Source organism: Aquila chrysaetos, chromosome 3 (assembly GCF_900496995.4).
Source record: "Aquila chrysaetos chrysaetos chromosome 3, bAquChr1.4, whole genome shotgun sequence".
Lineage (NCBI taxonomy): Eukaryota > Metazoa > Chordata > Aves > Accipitriformes > Accipitridae > Aquila > Aquila chrysaetos.
The window spans coordinates 29,034,451-29,047,292 of NC_044006.1; the positions used below are offsets into that span (position 1 = coordinate 29,034,451).

Below are 12,842 nucleotides of genomic sequence, written 5' to 3' on the forward strand. Positions count from 1 at the left end.
CACTGCCATCGTTTTTCTTTGTAGTTTCTGTGAAAAGTGTTGGGCGTTTTTAAGTCATTACATTCCCGGCTTTCTTAGGATTTTTTGTGCATTTCATTGCAAAAAGTGGATCAGGCATTATCTCCTAATCTGAACTGCAGCTTTTGTAGATTATGTGTAAGGAGACACTAAGTGCATTTATTGAAAAAAATCCTGCTATTCAACAGTCTCTTTCTGCAGACAAAGCATTGGTATTTTTATCATACAGGCAATTTGAGTATGTCCATGTGGTAAGCATAGGATTCTCTTTAAAAAAATTAAAAAGACTTACTGATTGATTTACACAGGAAGATCCTGCTGAGGAATATCTTTTCTTTCATTTTAAGTGGATCAGTGTTAGCTGGGCTGTAATCGTTAACAAAGTACTAAGAGTAGAAGTGCATGATTTTACAAAATCTGGTCCAAGGTTGACCTAAGCAAAGTGCACGTTGTTCAGCAAGTCCTGTCAACATGTTTAGTGTTAGTGGCCATATGCTTAATACACCCTGAAGAGCAGATCCCATTTAGTTATGACATTTACCTTACTATTTTGCCCCATTAGGACTGTAGGATTTTCAGTGAAAGAAGGCAATGGTTTAACTTTTTTTGTAAGGGATCAAGTATTTTGCTAATCCTCCTGCGTAGATAGATGACCCATTGTACCAGTCTGGGAGTTTGGAAGACTTCAAAATCTTGTTAAAATGGTACTTTTTAGCTTTTCCTTATTCTATCTTGCTATAGCCTTTCATAGATTCATAAATTGGCTCATGGGATTAAGCCGTTTGTCTCTGGTAATATAAAATGATATAAAGCTGCTGTAATATAGGGTTACATTTCAACTCAAAAGAGCCTGTTGGTACTAATCTGCTTGCAGTGTATTTCCAAACCCGTACACTGAAAGGCAGTGTAAATTTTAACAGATTTTTGTCATTGAAGCCATACAATTTTCATAAAACAGCTCTGGCTTTATGTATTCATTTGGTGCATGACAGTTGTTGGGATATTTTGCTGGGTACTTTTTTACTTCCATTTTTTTCTGCTCCAGGCATCTTTACTGTTGAGCATTTATTTCTTGGCTCCACCAATCTGGCCTGTGCTGTGGAATGTAAAGATTAGAAATCTCTTCCCATTTTATTTTCTTGTGAACATGCCCTATTTTAAAGGAAAATATTATTACTTTAAGCGTGGTTTGAACCCACAGCTCAATAACTAACTATAAGGGCTGCTAAAGCCCCACTCCTGCAGAGAGCTCTGTGCGTTTGGACCCAATCGAATTTAACGGGCTCCAGGCTGCCGTAAGAGCCTGTTCGAGCAGAGCAGCTCGCAGAACCAAGATCTGTGCATCTTGGCTAGGAGCAATGGCTGGAATTTATCAAAGCCAAACAATATGGGGGGAGAATAGTTAATTTCAGGTTTAATATATACAGCAGGTCTGATTTCCATTGAAGTCGGATGAGTTATGGTGGCAGGAAGGAGGCCTATAGATTTTTGTCTTCTGCAGCAATGTGGGAAAACATCCAAAGTATTTAGTTCTTCTGCCTCGTGTGTGCTGGTGTGCTTCTTAAAAAATCAGGACGGTATTCTCCTTCTTCATACTATTTGCAAATAAGATGAAATGCCTTGTTGTAATGCCTCTTTATGATGACTTCTTTCTCAAGTGTGCTGGCAGGAGTCCTCTGTGGTCTTCTTTTGCCAGTGAGAAAAATCCAGAAATAGAATATATGCTTTTAAGTGTGTTACACTTAACATCTGTAAGCAGTGCTAAGTGCTGGGCCATTTTGTGGGTTTTTTTAAGGTGAGGCCTGTTTTTCATGTATGTTTTTGTTAAAGATTGTACACAGCTGTATGTGAGTTCAAATTTGTAAAGAAAGAAGTCAGCCATTGCTCACATTGGGTACTGACTGTGAAGGAGTTTTAATGTGGTTTAACTTGGTTTTCCTGGAAATTCTGTAGCAGTTGCATGTAGAATGAATTTTTATCCCTAAATGCAAAAATCAAGAAGCAGCAAATTTTGAAGTTGAGCCTCAAGTGGTTTTCTCTCTTTCCATATTCAGTCACTTCTAGAAGGTATCAGACAGTGCATTTTCTAGGCAACGTTCACTGGTAATCTCAGACCTAGAGAAGGGCAGATGTTTGGTTTCAGACCAGTCTTTACCCTCTTCCCCATCCAACTGTAGGAAAAACTCTGCCCTTGTTTGTGCACTACTGCTTTGACTAGGTTGAGAGAGGAATGTGTAACAGATCTGAGAGGAAAGTGGAGCTCTTTGCAATGAGGATCTTCTCTCCTGTGAGCTTATGGCAGGAACAGGCATTGCACCTCCTCGCAGTCATGCTGTAGAGCTGTTTCCTGAAGCCAGGAATCCTTCCTGCACCTCAAGCTGTAGCACTCCTGCCTGTACCCAGCTCTCAGAAAACCTGTGGGGAGAGCTTGTGTGCATGTGTGATGGAGAAAAAAGGAAGGAAAGCAGGCAGAGCAGGCTGAAGATCATCAGTGCAGGGCTACGGTATAGGATTTGGGAGAAGACCACCTTCAGCTGCTATTGCATCGTAAAGGCCAACATCACAGTTTCATCACTTAGTCAGCAGTGGGTCTTAAACCCTTCGGCAAGCAGTCTTTTCTTCCAACCCTGGCCTTTTGAGCCAAGTTTGAATTCTTCATCACTGGTGCATATTTTGCCTGGCTTCTTTCTCCCGCTGCTTTTCTCCTTGCTAGTCTGTCTCGAGTCTCTTGGTTTATGCTGCAGGCACCAAATTACCCTAGATTTTTCTCATGTGACCTTAACACAGGAGACAGGTAAAATGTGGGTGTAATTTGGGGACCTGAACGTGAAGAGCATAAAAAACACGAAGTAAAAGTGAGCCAAACATGGATATGTAAGGTTATTTTTCTTGAAGTGATTTCGGTGCATTGCTGAAGTCTTGGTGAAGGTGAAAGTTGTAATGGGGTTCTACCTGTCAGGTTGCCTTTTCCAAAAGGGATTACCCTCCAGCAAAAGGCTTTCTTGCTGTTAGCGTAGCAGTTACATGCTCGGTGCAGCTCTCAAAATGTGCATCCAAACATGCACAGTTTGCACCAAGAAAGGTGCTGGAGTGAGTGGAAGTTGGAGGAGAGTTTACCAGCATCCATGCAGCAGGGTGGAGCGCGTAATACAAACTGCAGGAGTTGTGCGCAGGAGTGCACTGTGGCGGGGGCGACCAGGATGGCAGCCAGAGCAGGGAAGTAATGCAGACGGCAGACAGGTAGGAGAAGAAATGCCAGGAGTGGTCAGCTTGCAGTTGGCCCCTTGTACTCTTTCAGGAGCAGTGAGGAGGCACTTCTTCACTGTGGGCTCCTTTATCCCAGTGCCCCAAGAACTTAGTCATCCTCATGGTAACCCTGTTGCATCTTTCCCTGGTTCAGCAGTTCTCAGGCAAGCAGGGCATACCCTTGGAGGGCAGAGACATAACCAAAACATCCCCATCTGAGAACAGTTGACTTGAGCGTCTGGTTTGTGGTTTCCACTTCCAGTGGTTTCCACTTCCGGTTACTTCACTTCTCTGCTGCAGCTCCCTCACACAAATGCAATTAGCCCTGTCCTTGGGCAGGTCACAGATTCAGGTGGTTGAAGAGAGAGGTGGAGCTTTATTTTTTTTAACATCACAAAATATGGAAGCTGTGATACCTTGCTTGAACTATGGCAAATGCAATGCAGAGCATCAGCCCTGGAGAAACTGGCAAAGCCCAGTTGTCACAGCAGCACACATTGAAAAATTATTTCCATACACTCAGAAAAAAAAGAGTAAAGAAAGCTGGAATTCCTATAACATACCAGCTTCACCTATTAACCTCCCAGCTAGTAATACAAGAATGCAACCTTCAAGAAAGAGATGGCACTTGATTTTAGACAGAGTTATGGAAGAGAACATCAGAGAAGAAACAAAGCTGAGAGTCATCAAAGCATCTTTCCTACCACTGTAAAAGTGGAACGATTAATGTCCCCAACATTTATGTTGATGTTCTGGTAGAATCTCATTTATTAAACTTTCAGGTTTAGCAAATAAGGATGCAATTTCTGCCCATTGCTTTATAGCTGCATGCTATTACACAGGAAATCAAGGGAGAGCTGTAAAACATTGCCCTTGATGGAGCTGCATTTTGCTGCTAACAGACTTAACTGTACTGTATACGTGAATATATGTATATTAAATGAAACAAGAACAAGATGTGATCTTACTGGGAAAGAATCCCCACAATATCCCATAAGTTCCATTCCCTCCACAGAATATCCCAAAGCCTACCAAAAAGCTGTCCAAAACCTGGCAACATAGATACAGGCCGAGGGAGTCAGTTCCCAGCCTGACGAGCAAGCTGTGTTTGCCCTGTTGGTATTATATCACATCCATACTGTATAACTACTATATCAGAGATTAAAAGAAGGTCATGCTGTATTATGAACCGCTGTCTTTATTTTTAGGATTAGATAACTTTTCTCTTTTTTTCCCCCCACTGATTCTTTTTATGTCCTAAGGGCAGATCCTTTCTCTTGGGTCAGGAATGTAATAAGGCAGGTTTTCCTCTCTCCAGGATATTGTGTCTGTCTCACTGTGTTTAAATTGCCACAGAAAGCTCTTCTGAGCAAAATACAGTATTTTCTTTGTACAAGAGCCAACGATTGACGTATCCTTGGGGACTTCTCTGTCTTCAGCATTTAAACATACAAGTTGGATATGTTTAACCTATTGATAGGCAACGAAGACAACTACAGAATTTATTGCAAGAGAACAAAAGGAGAAGCAGAAAGAAAACATCTTTTTTTTTTTAGCTTGGGGATTGAGAACTTTTATAGCTGTTGTTATTGCAAAGAGATGAAAAAAAATAAACAGACCTATATTTTCAGCTGAAATGAAGAGGTGAGAAGGAAACAGTCCTGCTGGGTTATGTCCTTTGAATTAGCATATTCCTGTTTATTAGTAATACAGTTTCACGTTTAGAAAACAAGACTTCTCCAAGCCCATACATAAAAAAAATCATCTGATTTGCCATGGCTTGGTTAAACAGCATTTGGGGCAAAAAGATGACTCCTGCTCAGGCTTATAGTAAACTCCACAAAATGAAAATGTTCATTAATTATTATTGGTTTGACTGCTCTTAGTCTTTGTGCATTCCTTGCTTCTGAACTTGTATGCCTCATGAGACAAGAACAGTCTCTTTCCATGTGTTGCACTGACCCCAGATCTTTAATAGGTTTTGAAATATGACTATAAACCCGGTCTTCTCCCAGTGGCAGCTGTGCTGGCCCAAGACAGCTGTTGACCCCAACTGCAACATCTCTGAGGTTCCCCTCAGTCTGCCCTTCACATGAGACTGCTCCCTCGGATGCTGGAGTCAAAATAGCCAGATAAACCCAAGCCCTTCAGACTGAGGGAGGTGAATAAGCAGTTTATGAGCTATTGAGGCAGTGATATTGGAAGTACAGCAAGATCTTGCGAAGAAAAGGTGATGAGCTGTTATGGGGCAGAACCATGCAGTGTCTCAGCGTGGCCAGAACATGGTGTGATCCCCCCCACCCGCCACTTTCCTCCTTTCTTACTGTTTCCATCCTCTCTTCCAGCCATTGGTTTCCATGCTGCCCTTCTCCTGTGCCTGTCATCCCCGTCCATCTACTTCTGTGGGCTGTCTGAAGTTATAAATCATCATTATTTTTCAGTTGACTTGGGCTTCTAATTTTGATCCCTCCCTTTCTTCATTGACTGCTATTGCCAGTTCTCAAGGGACAGAGATGGGAATCCGGAACGGCACAGTAATAAATGAGCTTCAAGCATGAATTCAGCTGGAGTGCTGACTGAGGTCTAATTTTTTTCTTATAATTAAGCATTAACGGTCATGAACACAGAGTTCATGTATTAAGTTTGTAAAATAGTGTAAGTTATATTTCCTGTTTTCCACATACTTCACTCCCTTTTGAAATAACTGTCTTTTTGACTGAAACTTTATTTAGTGATTTGATTTTTTTTAACGAGTAGAACGTTTTTAGTCACACTGGAGTTATAAACATTTGCAGTACGTGTTTTTTTAATACTGTTTAAAAAAGTCACACTCTTCTCTCTCATATGTAACCCCAAAATACCTGCTTACTGAAATGTGGTATGCCACTAGTCCTCATTTAGGTTTACAATCATGACCAAATCTAGGGGGAGTGGGGGACTTCATTTGTTAGTAGTGGAAAACTTTGAAAATTAAGTATGGAGATTGAATGACAAGATCAAACACTGCAAGGTGAGGAGTGCAGTGTGCAGACAGAGTATTTAGTGCATTCATTATACACAGAGGAAATTGCTGTGCAGTGCTTTTAAGATCCAGCTGACTTTAACTGCGGGTATTCCATTTCAGCAAAGGTGTCAAGACTGTCGAGGCGCTGACCTGCTTTGGGCCAGATCAGTGGATTGTATAAATTGTCATGTTGCTAATCAGCGTTAGCAGAGATCTGTCACAACAGCATTTCTTAAATCTTCCATAAAGTATGCAAGACAGCCACAGGAACTCTAATAGAATAACAATAAATGCATCCAAAGGAAAGGAAGCAGGAGTGGAGATAGTTATCTGAGCTTCTCCACGGGCATGTGCCTATGCAGAAGTGCAGAGTTCTTCATGTATAGCTATAGCTTCGACTTGGCTTTAGGAACTGCAACCAGCTTAAGCGTTTATGCCACCATAAAGGTTTAAAGCAGCTTAAGTGCTTCTTCCGTCTCAGGAACTAAAAATGGCTTAAGTACTTATATCACCCTAAGGACACAAGGTCAAAAGCGTACTCTTGACTTGCGCAGCAGGGAGGAGACATTAGTCTCTTGTGGTTGTTTAGCCTGGTTGTGCCTACAAATGATCTTTACTAGGGAAAGGACAGATGGGATCCTTACCTATTTTCCAGCAGATAAGAGGAAATTAAAATGCATGCGTTGTTCTAACAGAGCGTCACAGAGGTTAGAGAGAGACACGACTGCAGTGATTGTAATGTGTCCGAAAAGTCTGCTGGGGATTTCGCTCCATGGAGATGCAGGTTTTTTTTTTCCTCGTCACAATGGGGTTTCTATTGTGGCAGGATATTTCCTGCCTCACCAGGACCTCCTTTATATCCTGACTTCTTTACAAAGCTTTTGTCTGTCCATCTTGCTGTGGATCGTGGAGTTAATCTTTATCGAGATGTTAATGAGATGGTAGGGAGGCCTGCCTGATGTCATCTCTTAGTTGCCTGACTACCTAAAATGGTATCGAGGAGCAGTGATGAGCCGTGGATTGCATCCCTGGGGAGCAGGCAAGCATGGGTACTTGCTTAAGTGCTGCCCTGTCACTTTTCTGAATGCTGATACTCTTTTTACAATCACTCGGCTATCGCAGGAAGCTGTGTGGGTCAAGAACCTGGAAAGTATGCACACCACTCATGAACAAGTGACTACTTTTACTGGGAATCAGAGACCGAAATACTTCTATGCATGTGGGCTTTAGCTTTCCTGGGCCTTAAGTCTCCGCCTCTACTGTGGCCGTAGTAGTAGATACTCTTTCCCAAGGTTTGTTGTTAGGAGGGGTACAATCGCAAGCTGTGAAGTACTCGGGTGCTTTGGTAATCGTCTCAAGTCCAAAGTGAAGAAGAGATCTATACTTATACCTAAGCGAGGACAGGGACGTGTGAATTCTGTTACGCCAAGTCTGGCGAGCTCTGGTGTACTTCCCACTATTCTGGTTGAGAAGGCTGACGTGGTACTAGAGTAGGTGAAGAGGAGGGCTGAGAGGACCACTGAGGAGGGATGGACTAATGCACTCCTGGAAGTGGCAATGAGGAACCTGGGAACAAAATGACAGGCAGAACACAGACACTTCCACACCTCAAGCCCCAAAGCAGGGTAAGAGTGGTAAAGAGGACTTGGTCATCCTAGAGAAGACCAGAAGGAACCAGCTTATTTAATCCAGCAAATGAAGGCAGAGAGAGGAGTGCTGTGTGTCAGTTAGTTGGGGTGGGGGAGGGAGAGAAATAAACACTGTGCAGGGAAGCAGAGCTGTTTAAGCTAAAGGATAGTGTTGGCACAAGAACAAATGAATATAAATTGGCTGTGAATAAATCAAAGCTAGAAATTAGTTGCTAACCAGCAGAGGAGTGAGTTCCTAGAAGAGCCTTCCACTGGGAGCAGAGGGAGCAGATCACCAATGTACTTAGAAGATGAAGCTTGCTCCTGTTGTGACCAGGATTATGTGTAGCGGCGCTTGCCACAGCGAGGGATGGGCCTGATGACCAGGAATCCTCCTCCTGTTTCTAACTGTATGTGGGCTTAAGGACAAATCTACATCCCCTATGCAAAACACATAAATAAGCATGCTCCCTGCAGGACTTGCGGGTCAGGGACAGCTAATCCCCTTCCAAACCAGTCTCAGAGCTATCCAGTCTGTTACTGCCGGACACAATCTCTGCACGTTTCCTCTCTGCAGCCCATGGGCTCCACGACTCCCTCGTGCAGCTGTGGGATGAGCTGTGTTCAGCAGCCGTTCCATTGCAATGCCTCTTCGCCGTTCGCGCTTCATCTCCTGCACAGCAAATGCAGTGGCTCTGCTGGTTTGAGGGACTTTCTGTGGCAGTACAGTCCAGGGGGAGATCTGTGCTAGAAGGTGGCTTAAATGCTGCTTCTGCTTGATGTCAGTAGTGAGATTTAGTGAGAAGTTATTTAGTGCCTCCTTTTTAAATCTTTAAAATACAAGGAAATAATTGTGAGAAGATAAATGTCCGAAATCGTCATTGTATAATTGAAATTAAACCAATTTTTGGCAATGGTGATATGCCTTCCGTTGTGCCACTAACTTAGCACATTATACCAATACAGCGTGGTCTTTCCCCAGTTTTCTCCTAGCATGCGCTAGGGTAGCGTGTCTAGGTTAGAAAGCAGAATCAGGAGATTTTTCCAAATATTTTCTGCTTTATCCACCAAATAACACTTTGCTTTCAGATGCAATCTCAGTTGCAGGTGACAATCATTCTTTTTCTGTTGTTCCTAACTCATTCCACCAGTATGAAGAGGCCTTCCTCCTGCTGTTTGACTACTGTGAGAGCACATTTAGCTTTTGTTTATGTATTGAATAGTTAATGGGTAGCAAGCAGTCAGCTAGGATGTGCTTTCTTCTAAAAAACACATGGGGGAGGGAAATGGAACACTAAGATTATTGCAGATCCTACTTCCAGTGTCACCTCACATCATCTGCTGCAATACGGAGTAGCACGTATGGTGTGCGTTGATTATATGAGAACACATATGATTTAAGGTGTTCCCTTTTCAAATAGCATTTCTTACCATGTAAGCATTTATGCTTCCAGGACACTCCAGGTTGTGCTGTCTGTTTTTTGAGCTTCCTCAGTAAAGATGACAGGCCAACTTCAGCCTTGATTTCAATGAATTTGGTGGCTTTTTTGCTCTGGAACTGAAATTTAACTCAGAGCTTCCTCCTTCAAAGCCAGGGCATTCTGAGACCAAAAATCAGTATTTAGGTCAGCTCCCTCTGTTCATTTTAGGATATTTTTGAGCCGAATGACAATAGCAATATTTTTTAAAGAAAAGAAAATGAGCCAGGACAGACTGAGGTTTGGTAATGAGCATTGAAGTGGCATGAAAGTGACTGGTATTCTGCAAATGACCCCTGTTTAGCAGCTTTTTGGAGCTGTGTGCGGTGGGAGATTGCTAGTAGAATTCCAGCTTTTAATGGGAGCCTTTTTTTCAGGTCAAAAATTCTTAATAATACAGAGCTGGTGCTTCAGAGCCTTATGTTAGCAAACCTGACACTAGGGAGTAATATCATTGGCTTTCATGCGCCTATTTACTGTAATAAGGATTACCAACGTAAGTAAAACTTGCAGGTTTGGACCTACAAAATTAAAAGAGAAGCCTTTTCACACCCTGAAACTGCATCAAAATTCAATTTCACCAGAAAAAAAAAAAATCCTTCTGATCTAGTCCCTGGAATGTGACATTTCATGGGTGTAATAAGGTTACAAACAGATTATAAATTGAAACCCTATAAATCCTTATTGTACTGTACCAAAGCTTCTGCTTTGCATAATACTCTTATTCCTGACTGTTCTTTGTTTTACAAGCTCAAAACTATTCATTCCCTCTCATAATAGAGACCAGGGAGCCAAAAACACCGTGCAAAATCCAAAGGTAATTATCTGAGTCAAAGAACTTGAATGCCAGAGTTCACAAACTTCTGAACTTTTCTAATTGCCATTGTTTGCACAATGAGACCTCCCTCTTCCTTTAAACATGTTGTAAATATTGTACATTGTTTCTGCCAAATTATAATGATAAAAAATCCCGATGTAGATTTAGTTCCTGTTTTATATGTGTATAGTTCTGCCTACATGTCCATAGCAGATGACTGATCAGTTTTCAAATCACAGCTTGAGCGAGTGAGCCTACATGGTCAGGATTACAAATGCTGTGAATCTCCTTACCTGAGCGCACTGCTGGTTTCTGCTCTTGGCCTCTTACTTGTGCTGATTTAATGTCTAGCCAGTGTCTTCTTCCAGACCAGCCTTCCAGTATTTGGGCACATTTATAGGTCTGCTAATATATCACCCCTCTGCAAAAAAAAGCAATTGAGCAGCTCACCTGGGAGCAAAAGAAATTACCCAGATTAGCAGGTGATGTCATGGGCTCATTTCTTCTAGGCTTTACCTGAAAGTAAGGATACTCACAGGGATTGAGTGAGAATGAGATGGCTTTGCAGGTGAGCTCTCAGAGGCCTCTTGGAGTATCAGAGCAATGAGGGAAAAAATGGCGCAAAGAGGGGTTTGATTGTAGGAAGAGCAGAGGGGGTAGGAAAGGAGTGACAGGATAAGAGAGCAGGGCAGACGAGTATGGAGGGACACAGTTGTGCAGTGACCTGAGGGTGATCATAAGATACTTCACAGGTGAGCCAGTGGAGTGACGGAGAGAGGCGAATGATCAAGTCACCATCCTGGGCAAGCTTTGTCAGCTGCTGCAGTGATCCTGGGCTGGGGAGGGGGTGAGGAAGGGAGTTTTACACCCATGAGAAAGGCCAGTTTTAGAGGATGCTCACGCTGATAAAGGCTAGAGGTCTGGAAGGCAAGGAGGAAGCTCATTTGCAGGGACAAAGAGAAAAAGTGTCCTTTGACAATTTCTTTAAGAGAGCATCCATGGGTGTCCACACAGTGGGAGGTAAAGGGAGGTGCTGTTGTGAACTGATTGAACCAGTCTTGAAGTTTTTGTATCAAAGGGAAAGCCTGTGTCACACACTCAATTTTCATTTCCCTCTTGGCCACGTAGGTTTAACCAAATTAACTCACAGTCTGTAATGTTTACAGAAAAACTTGGCCAAGAATTACTTTAATGCATTGAGTTTTGTCCCGTTACTTCTTTCTCTTTCAGGAAAGAAGAGTGCACGTTAACCTCATTGTACTTTTCCAATGCGATTTCACAGCGCAGGGCATCTGTACGCTTTTTGGTACAGGCGTGTGTAGTTACAAGTGGACTAGAGATCTGCACTTGAAGCATAAACTCCTGCAGATTACATGTTGTACGTTGTCCAGCACATCTGCTCTGTTCATGCGCTCTGTGCCCCATCACAACTTTAAAGAAATGGCAATAAAGTTTCAGAAAGAGAAAAAGAGCAGTCATCTTTTATAGGCAATGCACATGTGTTTGCCATGGTGATACCACATAACGGTGAACATGAGTGATTTTATTTGGTTTTCTGATTGTTTTCAGGACTTTAGAAAAGATTGGGATTATCTTCTTTGTGTTCCAGTATGAACTACTGAGTTTCTGTACGGCTGGCTTTTTCTGTGAGCTACTTACAGAGTAGATACAGATTTCATCCCTGTCCTGCGTTCAAATATAAACTCTGGAAGGATTTTTTCTAGTACTTTAGTGGAATAATCGCATTCGCTGAGAAATGCAGCCATCTAGTGGCACAACTAGCAAGCTGTGGTAGAAGGTACAGCACTGGGGAAGTCTCTGAGGCAGCGTTTCTCCAAGAGAGTCCAGGAGGATGAGTCAGGTAGCTCCTGCTGAAATTCCAGCCTTCATAAACCTTTGAAAGGCCAGGTGCAGGGCGCTTTCGTTGTTTTCTGAAGCTGCGCAAAAAATTCATACAGTTAAACCTTGAAAAAACAAAGCAATCTTGAGGCTGGCCCTGATTCATCTGCCCGTTTCTGCTCAGAAACACAGTCAGTGAGATTTAAGTCCATATTTAAATGCTCTGCTGAACTGGATGTTAGTGAAGGGAACAGAGCAACCTACTTTTCTGGAAGAGTAAAAGGTACACAGCCCCAGCCTGTCTCTGGATGCACTCACGCAGATGACGCCACAGCAAGACACGTGCATGTGTGTCAACAGGCCCGGGGCAGGTGTCACTCGCAGAGACTTTCAGGCAGAACCGTACTTGCCAATGGCAAAAGTTGGCTTGATGGATGCTTCGGTGCTCGGAGTTTTTTGTTACTGCGGCGTGTAGGGTTTTGTTTTGCCTGCCACAACATGTACGCTAACCCAATACATTTACTGAAAGAAAATATGGGTAGTGAGGAGTGAGTTAAAAGTTTTGGTGGAAACTTGGTTTAACAATTCTGTTGATTTTTCAGGTTGCGGGACATGTTTTTAAAGGCCTGATTTTGTAAACCTTATTTGTGTTGAGTGGCACTTAAGTAAGGTTTCCCTGATCCAAGAAAGCATTACTCAATGTGAATCATGCAAGTGGTGCCATGCATGAGATTATCTAGGATGCATTTAACAGCCTGTATCCCTGAGGCATGATCCAAAGCCTGTTGACGTCAGTAGAAACAAATTCATGG

The 12,842-nt window shown here is 42.6% G+C and overlaps 1 protein-coding gene across 5 annotated transcripts in view; it reads left to right on the forward strand.

Moving 5' to 3' along the window:
* Positions 1–12,842, forward strand: part of GLI3 (GLI family zinc finger 3) — a 215,830-nt gene that overhangs the window by 187,354 nt on the left and 15,634 nt on the right. The window lies entirely within an intron of this gene.